General features: G+C 41.1%; 1 non-coding gene across 1 annotated transcript; it reads left to right on the plus strand.

Annotated features, from left to right (window-relative positions):
* Positions 1-4,709: 4,709 nt before the first annotated feature.
* LOC148577965 (small nucleolar RNA R71) lies at positions 4,710-4,816 on the plus strand. The gene has a single exon (XR_015903789.1). It is a non-coding gene; the product is annotated as a small nucleolar RNA R71 (small nucleolar RNA).
* Positions 4,817-15,447: the final 10,631 nt, after the last annotated feature.

The following is a 15,447-nucleotide window of genomic DNA, read 5'->3' on the forward strand; positions in this document are numbered from 1 at the left end:
TCTTTTGAAACATAAACATTCTCTCTTCATTTGATTAAAAGGGACAGGCATACAAGTAAGTAAAGTAGGGATGCAGTGACATAAAGACTAGCACACTTAGACCTATTCAGAACTTAAAAGACAGAATTTAAAAAAATTTAAACTAACATGGAAGCATGTTCTATTTCATACAAGATCTTCCTTATTTAAAACATAGAGAAAGGTGAACTAAAGAAGGAACTCGACAACCTTTTACTGTTGTGGATGTCCATGCTCTTTTCCTTGCTTGTCCTCCTTGTTTCCTCTTGCATTTCCTCGCATCCGTGCCAATCTTGCTTGCTTCCAATCCTCAAGTGCCTTCCTCACTGACTCATGACTCTCTTCCACCCTTTGTCTTTCCTTTCGTGCTAAATCATCCTTCATTTCGTCATACCTGGCTATTCCTGGATGCAATATTGGCAGCTGTCCCACTAAGTAGCCAAGCCTGGCTTGAGTGTTTATGTGATGTCCTGTTTCGCTCATGTAAACTCCTTCTGCGAATGTCCTTTGCTCGTCCAATAGTTCTGCCTGTTCTATTTGTCTTCGATGCATCTCATGTATGTTTGCCCCTTGATGTGCTTGGATGTTGATTAGCCTCTGGGTGGATTCTTGTTGCTCATTTTGCCTTTGTTCCATCCTGTTGAATGTTTCTCCCCATTGTTGTCCTTGACTTAGTTGCTGTTCCATCATTTGCCTTTGCCACTCACCTTGCTGAGTCATCCATCTTGAGAGTGTTTCCTCTTGCTGCCCCATTATCTGTAGTTGAAGCTCTTTCTGTGATCCTTGGCTTTCCAAATATTGTCTAGACAAGCCATCAATGGCCTCCTGTAATTGGTGCATGTTCAAGGTCTGTTGTGCTTGGCCCTCTAAGACTTGTCCTTCCACTACTTGAGGTGCTGTCCTCTTCCTTTGCTTCCACTGAGGCAAAGGGGATGCTGCAGCATTCATCCTTCGTACAATTATTGGGATGCCTTCCTTTATCCACATGGGCTTCTCATCTTCAAAAACCACCCCAGCTTTCTTGCATATTCGGTAAATAGTGCTGGGGTAACCTAACGTTCCTCTTGAGTCGCTTTTCTCTGCCATCTTTCTAATACCATCAGCTATGAGTTCATGAACCTTGATTTCTCCTCCCTTCAGTATACAGTGAACCATTGTGGCTCTCTTGACATTCACCTCCGAGTTGTTTACAGCTGGGAGAATAGACCTTCTCACTAGCTCAAACCACCCCTTGGCTTCAGGAGTGAGATCTGTTCTCTTAATGAACTTGGGTTTATTTCCCGCACCCCTTTCCCAGTCAGCTCCTGGTACACAAATATCTTGCAGAATGTGGTCATAATTGGGGTTGTCCAATCTTGAGTAATAGCTTTCTTCTTCAAACTGTATAGACCGTAGCTTCAATGCCCTCATGACACTCATGGGACCAAAGTCCACCATCTTTCCTCTCACAAAGCTTGTGTACGACTCATCCTTCTTATCATATCGAACCGCATTTGCATAAAATTCTCTTATGAGGTTTGCATTCACCTTAATGACCGGGTCAGTGAGGAGTTCCCATCTTCTCTTTTCTATCTTTTATGTGATTTCGGGGCACTCAGTCTTTTTAACTTGAAATCCCAGCTCATAAATGATTTCCTTATCAACCATCCACCCGTATTGCAATGCATGATGCAAGCTTCTAAATCTCTTTTCATCATATGGGTGTTCTTCCATGGGTTCCTTTCCCTTCCTTCTTTTAGAACCCGAAGATGCCATGAATGATAGTTAATATGTGAAGGTGGCAAAGTTGTGGAGATTTTTGGTTGTTTAAGGTTTTATTGCGATGAAGAGAGTGAGGTGGGAAAAAGGTTTTTAATGGGGTAGGGAGTGTCTTGTACCGAAATGGAGAGTGGTGAAGATTGGGTAATGACAATGAAGGTGGGTACGGAACAAGGGTCATTTATATAGAGAAGTTGTGAGAGAGTGGAGGGTGTGGATTGATTGAGTGGTTGCTTGATAGACGGTTGGGGTGATGCATGGATAAAAGACAAGGATCATCACTTTATGAATGAGATTGCTCGGTCTTTTAGGGGTTCCATTTTTCCAATGTTGCATGGCAACATTTTCCAATGTATTCCCTTTTTAGAACAAGTGTGTAGCCCTTCCTTTTGTGGTGTCCGATCCTTCTTTGTTTAGTTGTCCAATCCATCCCTTTTTATGCTTCTTTTCTTTTCCTATAAAGATTTAAAATAAGGAAATTAATATCATAAAAATCGAACTCTATGGCTAGAATAATAAATAGAAGAAAAAGAGTTTGTTTATTTATGAATTTCAACTAACTAATTACTTGTGTATCCTTATGCATTTTGGTGGCACCATGGGGTGACACCAAACTTAGTTTGAAGCAATGTGATGAAAAGTTTTGTTCAAAGCTCCCAAGACTAGCATGCATCTTGGTTTGCTTTGAACACCAAACTTGTTCTTCACTATATACTGCATGATAAAGAATTCACCAAGTGTTTGTCAAGTTTTGGTTGAAATTCATAAACATTGATTTATTCATTATTTTAAAAACATATAAAACATTGGTTGCCTCCCAAGAAGCGCTTCTTTAGCGTCACTAGCTTGACGTTTTTCCCTCATCAGGGTGGTTGGTAGTGCTTAAAGTCCTCCCCTCTTGCTGTGGACTTATATCCATTGGTTGGATCAATGATCTCCACATGCTCCAGGGAAAGAACTCTGTTGATAGTGAAGACCTTAGGTAACTGAGATGGTACAGTAGGGAGATTAGGGGGAATATCTGGGAAGTAAGCTGAGACAACTCTATCCCCTGGAGAGAAGTCTTCCGTAGGGATCTTCTTGTTCCTCCACCTCCTTGGTACCTTCTTCTTTGTTTTTTTTGAAGTTGCCTTCCCCTTGGTGACCTCTTTTTCTAAAGGAGTTGCGATGCTGTCTTCACCTGCCTCTAGAGGTTTAGGTTCCTCCAACTTTTCCTTGAGCTGTGGCAATTGCTGTTTTCCTTGTTTATCAATTAAGGGAATCTCAGAATGAACTGGCTGTGTTTCAGTGATTGTCTCCTCCTTCAGTGTCTCATTATCATTTGTGCTTAGTTCCTTGTCCTCTTGCTCTGTTTCTTGTGAGAGTTTGAAAACATTGAAGCTGAGTCATTCATCATGGATTCTCAATATTAGCTCCCCTTTCTCTACATCGATAAGTGCTCTGGCCGTAGCTAGGAATGGTCTTCCCAATATGATTGGGTGAGTGTGACTCTCTTCCATGTCCAGGATGACAAAGTCTGTTGGGAGAAAGTATTTCCCAACCTTTAGCAACACATTTTCCACCACTCCTATTGCTTGCTTTTGAGTTTTGTCAGCCAGTCTGATGATTACATCTGTGGGCATTATCTCATTGATCTGCAGCCTCTTCACCAGGGATAAGGGCAGTAAGTTGATGCTGGCCCCCAAATCACATAGTGCTCTATCGAACAAAGTTTCACCTATGGCACAAGGGATGTGAAAACTCCCTGGGTCTCTTCTTTTTGTAGGCAACTCAGGTTGAATAAGGGCACTACATTCCTTGTTCATCACTATAGTCTGGCCTCCTTTGAGTGAGCTTTTCCTGGGAAGAAGTTCCTTCATATACTTGATGAATGCAGGCATTTGTTGAATTACCTTGATGAGTGGTACGTTTACATGCAGAGATGTAAACAAGTCTAGGAACCTTGAGTATATTCTCTTTCCCACAGCACCATTGAGCAGTTGAGGGAAGGGTGAATATAGCTTCAGCAGCTCTTGTTGTGAGATTTCTGGTTCTTGGTGATCTCTATCCTCCTCCTTTGTTGAGTTGTCTTCAGGTTGTTTGCAAAGTTTGCCTTGCTTGTCTTCAGTCTCTTGATCACTCATAGTGACCATTTTGCAATCTTCCCATCTTACTTTCTTTGCTTCTCCTTTGGGGTTTTTCTCCGTGTCACTTGGGAAGCTATCAGTAGGTTTGGGAATCTTCTCAGCTAAATATCCCACCTGGAATTCCAGCTTTCTGATGGTCTCTCCCTGGTTCTTAATATTGGCTCGCACCTCCTCTTTGAACACCTTATTTTCTTGAATCTCTTGGCATATTCCTTCAAGTAAGGCTTCAATCTTAGAGAGCTTGTCATCAATTGATGAGTGATTCGGAGCAGATGTGCTGTTTTGGTTTTGATAGGGGTGTGGAGAAGTATTGTTGTGGGGGTGTAACGTCTCTGGTCTTGGTTTTGATCTTGCTCACTTCCCCACCCAAAGTTTGGGTGGTTTCTCCATCCGGGGTTGTAGGTCTTGGAGTATGGATCATAGTTTTTCCTTGGTGAATTCCCAATGTAGTTGGCTTGCTCCTGACTCCCCTCTGCTTCTTCATTCACTCCTTCTTGGGTTGTTGATGAAGTTGAGATTGCTGCTAATTGGTTCATCTCCATCTTCTTGGTGAGGCCAGCCAGCTGCTGGGTAATGAGCTTGTTTTGGGCCAACAGAGCATCTACATTGTTTAGCTCCATTACTCCTCTTGTGTTCCCTCTTTCAGAAGCATAGAAGTAGTCGTTCTCTGCTACTATTTCAATAACATCTATGGCTTCCTCAATAGTCTTCTTCTTGTTCAAAGATCCTCCGGATGAATGGTCTACGGCCTTCTTTGACTCATAAGAGAGCCCTTCATAAAAAATGTGCAGCTGCACCCATTCGTTGAACATATCTGGTGGGCACCTCCTTGTTAGGTCTTTTAACCTCTCCCATGCTTCATATAGAGTCTCACCATCTTGTTGCCTAAAAGTTTGGACCTCAGCTCTCAGCTTATTGATTCGTTGAGGAGGGTAAAATCTTGCTAAAAATTTGTTCACCACGTCTTCCCAAGTTGTCAAGCTTTCCCTTGGGAAAGATTCCAGCCACTTGGCTGCTTTGTCCCTAAGTGAGAATGGAAATAGGAGCAGTCTATAGGCGTCAGGATGAACACCATTAGACTTTACTGTGTCACATATTCTCAGGAAGGTGGTTAAATGTTGATTGGGGTCTTCTTGAACACCTCCTCCAAACGAACAGTTGTTCTGAACAAGGGTGATGAGCTGTGGTTTAAGTTCAAAGTTGTTGGCATGGATTGTTGGCTTTTGGATGCTACTTCCACAATTTGCTGGGTTTGGATTGATGTAAGAGCCTAAAACTCTTCTATCCTCCCCAGCATGATTTGCTCTACCTCCTCCCCCATGGTTGTGATCCTCTTCTTCATGATGGTTTTCCATGTTGTCTTCCATGTTTGGTTCAAAGAATTCCTCTTCTTCCTCAGCACCAACCACTTTCTTTCCTCTTGCCTCCCTCCTTAATCTAAGGAAGGTCCTCTCAGGTTCAGAATCGAAGGAAGTTGAAGCCCCGCTTCTTCTCCCTGTCATACAACCATCAAGTGCAAGCAAGAAAAGATAGGTGCAGAAAGTATTTGTGTCAGAATTACTGTTAGTTGTGGGTGATGCAATATATCAAATAGTTAGTGGGTTAGCAAACAGAATTGAAAATAACAAAGAAAAACAAAAGGGTAGAGGGGGAAGGGAAGAAGTTTAACTAAAACAAAAGTAAATCACACAAACAGAAAATGAAATTCACAAAATAAAAATGCTCAATCTAGTGATCTTCCAATTTAATCATTGTTGATGCACAATCAATCCCCGGCAACGGCGCCATAAACTTGATGCAAGAAAAACTTGTCTCTCAACAAATCTCCCTTCGGCAAGTGTACCGAATTTGTCGTCAAGTAAAAACTCACAATAGAGTGAGGTCGAATCCCACAGGGATTGATTGATCAAGCAACTTTAATTAAAAGAATGTTCTAGTTGAGCGAATCCAGAATTTGGGTTGAGAGTTGCAGAAAATAAAATGGCGGGAATGTAAATAACAGAAAAGTAAATGCTAGAATTAAAGGACTGGAAGTAAATGACTGAAAATAAATTGCAGAATTGTAAATGGGAATGGGGGATTTGCTCATAAAGTAAATGGCAGAAATTAAAGAGAATGGGTAAGATCAGAGATGGGGAGTTCATTGGGCTTAGGAGATGTTGCAATTCTCCGGATCAAGTTCATTTTCATCTCTTCCTCAATCAATGCACTCATTGATCTCCTTGGCAATCTTAAGTGATTGAATTACAATTTCTTGCAATTCAATCTCTCAAATCTTGATCAATAGCCAATTCCTTGGTCAATTTCTCATGAGAAGAGATGAAGTATGGTCACTGATTATACCACATACGTTTCCCAAATCAAGTATTGAGAGGGTTATAGTCACATACCCATCCAAACCCAATTTGGTCCAGCATGAGAAAGCATTTCTAGCTTGATCTCTTCATTCCTCTTTCAAGGTTCAAAAGAGATCCAAGTTTGAATAGCTTCTTTTCCAAGATAACTACTCAATTGGATGAAGATCGAAAGCTTTCAAGTAAAATGAAGAGAAAAGATAGAAGAAGAGTAATGAAAATTAGTATTGATCCATCAAATTACAACAGAGCTCCCTAACCCAATGAAAGGGGTTTAGTTGTTCATAGCTCTAGAAAATGAAAAGAAAGATGGAGAATACATCATAGAACTAGAAATTGCAGAGAAAGTAAAATACAGAGAGTAATTCTCTTTTTCCAACTTCCAGAACTCCTAAACAATTCAAAGCTACTCCTATATATACTACTTTTCTCAGCTTCTAGTTGGCTCTTCAAGTCTTGGGCCTTTGGATCTTGAGTTTGAAGCAGTTCTCTTCTTCATTTGGGCTTGGCTTTACTTGCAGAGAGAAAATATGAAGTGGGCAGAGACTTTAGCTCAGGACGTTAGGGGTGTTAACGTTTAGTGAAAATATAAGTTCGAGAACGTTAGTGACAATCAACTTTCTCACTAACGTTCCTAAGTAAAAGCCACGTTAACTTCAACGTTAGTGGCACAAACGTTGCCACTAACGTTGCCTCTAAGTCCTTCGCACACGTTATTGAGACTTAACATTCCCAATAACTTTGAAAAGCCCCCTTTGTTCCCACGTTAGAGCCCACGTTAACTTAGTTAACGTGGCTCTTTAACGTGGGCTTGCCATCCTTCGAGAACGTTAGTGACACTCAACATTGTCACTAACGTTCCAAGGTGCCCTTATGTCTCACGTTAGAGTCCACGTTAACTAGGTTAACATGGCTTCTAACGTGGCCATGCTTAGCCATCCCCAACGTTAGTGACAATGTTGAGTGTCACTAACGTTAGCCATTCTTTCACTCATTAACGTTAGCTTCCACGTTAACTAAGTTAACGTGGAAGTTAACGTGGCTCCTTGGGGGGTTGTGTGGTTGCTTCCAACATTAGTGACAATGTTGGGTGTCACTAACGTTGTCGACCACTCTTGCTTCTTACGTTAGCTCCCACGTTAACCAAGTTAACGTGGGAGTTAACGTGGTATATTTCTCCTTAGGCCAACGTTAGTGACAATGTTGAATGTCACTAACGTTGGTGTTTCTTCCCCTCTTTAGCGTTAGAGGCCACGTTAACTAAGTTAACGTGGACTCTAACGTGGCCACTTATGAGCATTTGCCAACGTTAGTGACAATGTTAAGTGTCACTAACGTTGGCTCAACTTCCCTTCTCCATGTTAGAGTTCACGTTAACTTAGTTAACGTGACTCTTAACGTGGTCAATGATGGCTTCGAGAGCGTTATTGGCAATCACTTTTCTCATTAACTTTGCAAGTTACCTCCCATTCCTTGCTTCCTTTGGTCCTGAAATCAAGCAATAGAGTGCATCAAAATTCTAGTCCAAGTCATGGGTAATGCAACATACAATTTGTCACTAAACTCATGCAAAATCCTCATGAAATAATGTAAAATGCACAATGTATGCTTGAATCAAGGTGTAAGTGAATATCTACCCAAAACTAGCTTATTTCCTAAGGAAATGCATGAAACTAACCTAAAAACAGTAAAGAAAAGGTCAGTGAAACTGGCCAAGATGCCCTGGCATCACAACACCAAACTTAAAGCTTGCTTGTCCCTAAGCAAGTACTGAAACAAGAGAATGATGAATGGAATGCCAAGAGCAATGAGTCATTCTTGTGGAAGTCATATCACTGATTTTATGGTGGTTTCATGCATAGCAACTTAGGTTCATTCCTGCCTTTCAGACCTTTATCATGTCTTAAAACACTTACTTTACTTACATCCCATGAGACTTTTATTCATTGATCCCTTTATTGTCATTTCAGAGCTTATTGGTGTTCTTAGGCTGAGTGCTCTGTAAGGGGGCAACTTTTTAAGATAAGCTTTCAGCCAACACTCCCGAACCAGTTGGTTCAAGGTGCTAGGTGTTGAAGCACCCCTAAGGACTTACTCCCTCAAGTCTCTCCCCCATACATACACACCACAGGCATATAGTTCATTTATTTTCCTTCTTGAGACCTTGGTGTCCAGCACCTCCTTGGGTTACTAAATGCTCTGTGGTGAGGGTTACTCTTGATAATGGACTTTCAGCTGATAATCCCGGGTTAGTTAACCCAAGTTACCAGGTGATAAAGCACCCCTAAGAGCTTATTCATCCAAGTAGATCCCTCACACAGGAACACCACAGACACATATCTTAAGATCAAAACCCATTGGTGCCTAGACTTATTGCTTACTCTTTTTCTTTTGTTTTTCCACTTTCATTATTCTTTTCTCTTTCTCTTATTAGGATCTTGTCATATACTTAGTCTCATGAGTATATTCAAAGCAAAGTATTCAAGCCAGATAGTTGTCATCCCACCTTATGGTTGAACCAACTTAGCTAACTTATGATCATACCACAAACTCATGAATGTACTCCATAATATGAACTCCACTCTGGTCTTTTGAAACATAAACATTCTCTCTTCATTTGATTAAAAGGGACAGGCATACAAGTAAGTAAAGTAGGGATGCAGTGACATAAAGACTAGCACACTTAGACCTATTCAGAACTTAAAAGACAGAATTTAAAAAAATTTAAACTAACATGGAAGCATGTTCTATTTCATACAAGATCTTCCTTATTTAAAACATAGAGAAAGGTGAACTAAAGAAGGAACTCGACAACCTTTTACTGTTGTGGATGTCCATGCTCTTTTCCTTGCTTGTCCTCCTTGTTTCCTCTTGCATTTCCTCGCATCCGTGCCAATCTTGCTTGCTTCCAATTCTCAAGTGCCTTCCTCACTGACTCATGACTCTCTTCCACCCTTTGTCTTTCCTTTCGTGCTAAATCATCCTTCATTTCGTCATACCTGGCTATTCCTGGATGCAATATTGGCAGCTGTCCCACTAAGTAGCCAAGCCTGGCTTGAGTGTTTATGTGATGTCCTGTTTCGCTCATGTAAACTCCTTCTGCGAATGTCCTTTGCTCGTCCAATAGTTCTGCCTGTTCTATTTGTCTTCGATGCATCTCATGTATGTTTGCCCCTTGATGTGCTTGGATGTTGATTAGCCTCTGGGTGGATTCTTGTTGCTCGTTTTGCCTTTGTTCCATCCTGTTGAATGTTTCTCCCCATTGTTGTCCTTGACTTAGTTGCTGTTCCATCATTTGCCTTTGCCACTCACCTTGCTGAGTCATCCATCTTGAGAGTGTTTCCTCTTGCTGCCCCATTATCTGTAGTTGAAGCTCTTTCTGTGCTCCTTGGCTTTCCAAATATTGTCTAGACAAGCCATCAATGGCCTCCTGTAATTGGTGCATGTCCAAGGTCTGTTGTGCTTGGCCCTCTAAGACTTGTCCTTCCACTACTTGAGGTGCTGTCCTCTTCCTTTGCTTCCACTGAGGCAAAGGGGATGCTGCAGCATTCATCCTTCGTACAATTATTGGGATGCCTTCCTTTATTCACATGGGCTTCTCATCTTCAAAAACCACCCCAGCTTTCTTGCATATTCGGTAAATAGTGCTGGGGTAACCTAACGTTCCTCTTGAGTCGCTTTTCTCTGCCATCTTTCTAATACCATCAGCTATGAGTTCATGAACCTTGATTTCTCCTCCCTTCAGTATACAGTGAACCATTGTGGCTCTCTTGACATTCACCTCCGAGTTCTTTACAGCTGGGAGAATAGACCTTCTCACTAGCTCAAACCACCCCTTGGCTTCAGGAGTGAGATCTGTTCTCTTGATGAACTTGGGTTTATTTCCCGCACCCCTTTCCCAGTCAGCTCCTGGTACACAAATATCTTGCAGAATGTGGTCATAATTGGGGTTGTCCAATCTTGAGTAATAGCTTTCTTCTTCAAACTGTATAGACCGTAGCTTCAATGCCCTCATGACACTCATGGGACCAAAGTCCACCATCTTTCCTCTCACAAAGCTTGTGTACGACTCATCCTTCTTATCATATCGAACCGCATTTGCATAAAATTCTCTTATGAGGTTTGCATTCACCTTAATGACCGGGTCAGTGAGGAGTTCCCATCTTCTCTTTTCTATCTTCTATGTGATTTCGGGGCACTCAGTCTTTTTAACTTGAAATCCCAGCTCATAAATGATTTCCTTATCAACCATCCACCCGTATTGCAATGCATAGGGGTGTTCATAAAAAAACCAAAATGTGGTTAACCGGTTAAAAAACCATAACCACATTTTGGTTAACCAGTTTAATGAAACAATTTAAAAACCATATCCAAATTTTTTAGAATTGGTTAACCAAAACCAAATTAAAAAAAACCGGTTTTTAACCGGTTAACCAAAACCAAAACCAAATTAAAATCAAAACTTAATTTTAAAACCAAATTACATACTCTTTCTCTCTCTCTCTCACTCACTCTCTCTCTCTCTCTCTATCTTCCACTTCCTCTCCCTTTCTCTCTCCCTCCCTCTCCCCCTTACTCTCTCTTTCTCTCTCTCTCTCTCCCTTCTTTTTCTCTCTCTCTTTCTCTCTCTCCCTCCTCTCTCTCTCTCTCTCTCATTTTCCTCTTTCTCCTCCTCTCCTTTTCTCTCTCCCTATCCTCTCTCTCTCTCTCTCTCTCTATTCTCTATCCCCTTTTCTCTCTCTTCTTTTCCCCCTATTTCTCTCCCTTTTCCCTCTCTCTCCCCTTTCCTTCCCCCATCTCTCTCTCCCTTCTCTCTCTAACTCATTTTTCTCTTTATCTCCTCTCTCCTTTCCTTCTCTCTCCGCTTCTCTCTCTCTCACTCTCTCTCTCTCTCTCTCTCTCTCTCTCTTTTCCCTCTTTCTCTCCTCCTCTCTCTCCCCTATCTCTCTTTCCCTATCTTCCTCTTTTTCTCTCTCCCTCTCTCCCCTCTTCCTCCTCTCTCTCTCCCCTCTCTCTCTCTCTCTCTCTCTCGTCTTTCTTTCTCTCTCCCTTGTCTCTCTATCCTTCTCTCCCTCTCTCTCCCCTTTCCTCTTTCTCTCTCTCCCTCTCTCTTTCTCTCCTTCTCTCTCTCTCCTTCTCTCCGCTCTCTCACTTCTCCCCCCTCTCTCTCTCTTTCCTTGCCCTCTTTCTCTCCCTCCGTTCTCTCTCTTCCTCTCTCTCCTCCCCTTTCTCTCTCTAATCATCTCTCCCCTTTTTCTATCTTTCCCCTCCTCTCTCTCTCTCCCCTCTCCTCTCTTTCTCTCTCTCCCATATCTCTCTACTTTCTCCTCTCTTTTCCATTCTCTCTCTCTTTCTCTTTCTCTTTCTCTCTTTCTCCCCTCTCCTTCCTCTCTCTCTCTCTCCTTTACCTCCCCTCTCTTTCTCTCTCTCTTTTTTCTTTTCTCTCTTTCTCTCTCTCGCTCATCTCTCTTTCCTTTTCTTCTTTCTCTCTCTCTCTCCTCCTCTTCCTCTCTTCATTTTCTCTCCTCCTCTTTCTTTTCTTACTCTCTCTTTTCTCTTTCTCTCTCAACCTTCTCTCAATCTCTATCCCTCTTCTATCTCTTTTCTCCTCTTCTCTCTAAAGCGAGAGAGAAGAGAGAGAGGAGGCGAAGATAGAGGAGGAGAAAGAAAAAAAGAAGAGAGATAAGAAGAGAGAAGAAGGATAAGAGAGAGAGAAGTAGAGAGAGAAAGAGGACAAAGAGAGAGAAAGAGAGAGGAGAGAGAGAGGATGGGGAGAGAGATGGAGAGAGAGACAGAAAAAAAAAGAAGGAGAGAGAGAAAAGAGAAGAGGGGAGAGAGGAGAGAGGAGAGAGGGAGATGAGGGGAGAGAGAAAGAGGGAGGGGGAGAGAGAGAGCATGGGGAGAGAGAGGGAGAGAAGGATAGAGAGAACGAAAGGGGAGGGGAAGAAAGAGGGGGAAGGGGAAGGGGAGAGAGAGAGAGAGAGATAGATAGAGAGGAGGGGGAGAGAGAGAAGAGAAAGAGAGGAGGAGAGAGAAAAATGGGAGAGAGAGAGAGAGAGAGAAAAGAAAGAGAAGAGGAGAGAGAGAGAAAGAGAAAGAGAAAAAATTATTTATAGAAAATATTGAAAAGAGATAAGAAAGAAAATGGAACGAAAGCAATGGAAGGGACTTCATTATTTACAAATGTTACTCGTATCATTTAGAAAGAAAAAAATTAGATTAAAAAAATTCAATTAAAAAAGATTTAAAATTTTGGGTTTTTGTATGTAAAAATATTAATTTTTGTGTAAAAATCTATTTTTACATGTAAAAACCAATTTTATGGTATAAAAACCAATTTTTTAGTATAAAAACCGGTTTTTGGGACAAAAACCGGTTTTTTGTGTAAAAATTTGGGTTTTATATGTAAAAATATTAATTTTTGTGTAAAAATATATTTTTACATGTAAAAACCAATTTTATAGTATAAAAACCAATTTTTTAGTACAAAAACCGGTTTTTAGTACAAAAATCGGTTTTTTAGTACAAAAACCGGTTTTTTGGTATAAAAACCAGTTTTTTATATAAAAACCGGTTATTTTTTTAAAAACCGATTTTTATTTTAATAACCGGTTAAAAACCGGTTTTAAAATTCACTAACCGGTTAATAACCGGTTTCATTATGTAAAACCAATTTGGTTAATTAACCAATACTATATTTTTGGTTAACCAAAAAACTGGTTTGGTTTTTGGATTAACCAAACCATGAACACCCCTAGCAATGCATGATGCAAGCTTCTAAATCTCTTTTCATCATATGGGTGTTCTTCCATGGGTTCCTTTCCCTTCCTTCTTTTAGAACCCGAAGATGCCATGAATGATAGTTAATATGTGAAGGTGGCAAAGTTGTGGAGATTTTTGGTTGTTTAAGGTTTTATTGCGATGAAGAGAGTGAGGTGGGAAAAAGGTTTTTAATGGGGTAGGGAGTGTCTTGTACCGAAATGGAGAGTGGTGAAGATTGGGTAATGACAATGAAGGTGGGTACGGAACAAGGGTCATTTATATAGAGAAGTTGTGAGAGAGTGGAGGGTGTGGATTGATTGAGTGGTTGCTTGATAGACGGTTGGGGTGATGCATGGATAAAAGACAAGGATCATCACTTTATGAATGAGATTGCTCGGTCTTTTAGGGGTTCCATTTTTCCAATGTTGCATGGCAACATTTTCCAATGTATTCCCTTTTTAGAACAAGTGTGTAGCCCTTCCTTTTGTGGTGTCCGATCCTTCTTTGTTTAGTTGTCCAATCCATCCCTTTTTATGCTTCTTTTCTTTTCCTATAAAGATTTAAAATAAGGAAATTAATATCATAAAAATCGAACTCTATGGCTAGAATAATAAATAGAAGAAAAAGAGTTTGTTTATTTATGAATTTCAACTAACTAATTACTTGTGTATCCTTATGCATTTTGGTGGCACCATGGGGTGACACCAAACTTAGTTTGAAGCAATGTGATGAAAAGTTTTGTTCAAAGCTCCCAAGACTAGCATGCATCTTGGTTTGCTTTGAACACCAAACTTGTTCTTCACTATATACTGCATGATAAAGAATTCACCAAGTGTTTGTCAAGTTTTGGTTGAAATTCATAAACATTGATTTATTCATTATTTTAAAAACATATAAAACATTGGTTGCCTCCCAAGAAGCGCTTCTTTAGCGTCACTAGCTTGACGTTTTTCCCTCATCAGGGTGGTTGGTAGTGCTTAAAGTCCTCCCCTCTTGCTGTGGACTTATATCCATTGGTTGGATCAATGATCTCCACATGCTCCAGGGAAAGAACTCTGTTGATAGTGAAGACCTTAGGTAACTGAGATGGTACAGTAGGGAGATTAGGGGGAATATCTGGGAAGTAAGCTGAGACAACTCTATCCCCTGGAGAGAAGTCTTCCGTAGGGATCTTCTTGTTCCTCCACCTCCTTGGTACCTTCTTCTTTGTTTTTTTTGAAGTTGCCTTCCCCTTGGTGACCTCTTTTTCTAAAGGAGTTGCGATGCTGTCTTCACCTGCCTCTAGAGGTTTAGGTTCCTCCAACTTTTCCTTTAGCTGTGGCAATTGCTGTTTTCCTTGTTTATCAATTAAGGGAATCTCAGAATGAACTGGCTGTGTTTCAGTGCTTGTCTCCTCCTTCAGTGTCTCATTATCATTTGTGCTTAGTTCCTTGTCCTCTTGCTCTGTTTCTTGTGAGAGTTTGAAAACATTGAAGCTGAGTCATTCATCATGGATTCTCAATATTAGCTCCCCTTTCTCTACATCGATAAGTGCTCTGGCCGTAGCTAGGAATGGTCTTCCCAATATGATTGGGTGAGTGTGACTCTCTTCCATGTCCAGGATGACAAAGTCTGTTGGGAGAAAGTATTTCCCAACCTTTAGTAACACTTTTTCCACCACTCCTATTGCTTGCTTTTGAGTTTTGTCAGCCAGTCTGATGATTACATCTGTGGGCATTATCTCATTGATCTGCAGCCTCTTCACCAGGGATAAGGGCAGTAAGTTGATGCTGGCCCCCAAATCACATAGTGCTCTATCGAACAAAGTTTCACCTATGGCACAAGGGATGTGAAAACTCCCTGGGTCTCTTCTTTTTGTAGGCAAACTCAGGTTGAATAAGGGCACTACATTCCTTGTTCATCACTATAGTCTGGCCTCCTTTGAGTGAGCTTTTCCTGGGAAGAAGTTCCTTCATATACTTGATGAATGCAGGCATTTGTTGAATTGCCTTGATGAGTGGTATGTTTACATGCAGAGATGTAAACAAGTCTAGGAACCTTGAGTATATTCTCTTTCCCACAGCACCATTGAGCAGTTGAGGGAAGGGTGAATATAGCTTCAGCAGCTCTTGTTGTGAGATTTCTGGTTCTTGGTGATCTCTATCCTCCTCCTTTGTTGAGTTGTCTTCAGGTTGTTTGCAAAGTTTGCCTTGCTTGTCTTCAGTCTCTTGATCACTCATAGTGACCATTTTGCAATCTTCCCATCTTACTTTCTTTGCTTCTCCTTTGGGGTTTTTCTCCGTGTCACTTGGGAAGCTATCAGTAGGTTTGGGAATCTTCTCAGCTAAATATCCCACCTGGAATTCCAGCTTCCTGATGGTCTCTCCCTGGTTCTTAATATTGGCTCGCACCTCCTCTTTGAACACCTTATTTTCTTGAATCTCTTGGCA

The sequence above is a fragment of the Arachis ipaensis genome, chromosome B1 (genome assembly GCF_059453495.1).
Source record: "Arachis ipaensis isolate K30076 ecotype BB chromosome B1, ASM5945349v1, whole genome shotgun sequence".
NCBI lineage: Eukaryota > Viridiplantae > Streptophyta > Magnoliopsida > Fabales > Fabaceae > Arachis > Arachis ipaensis.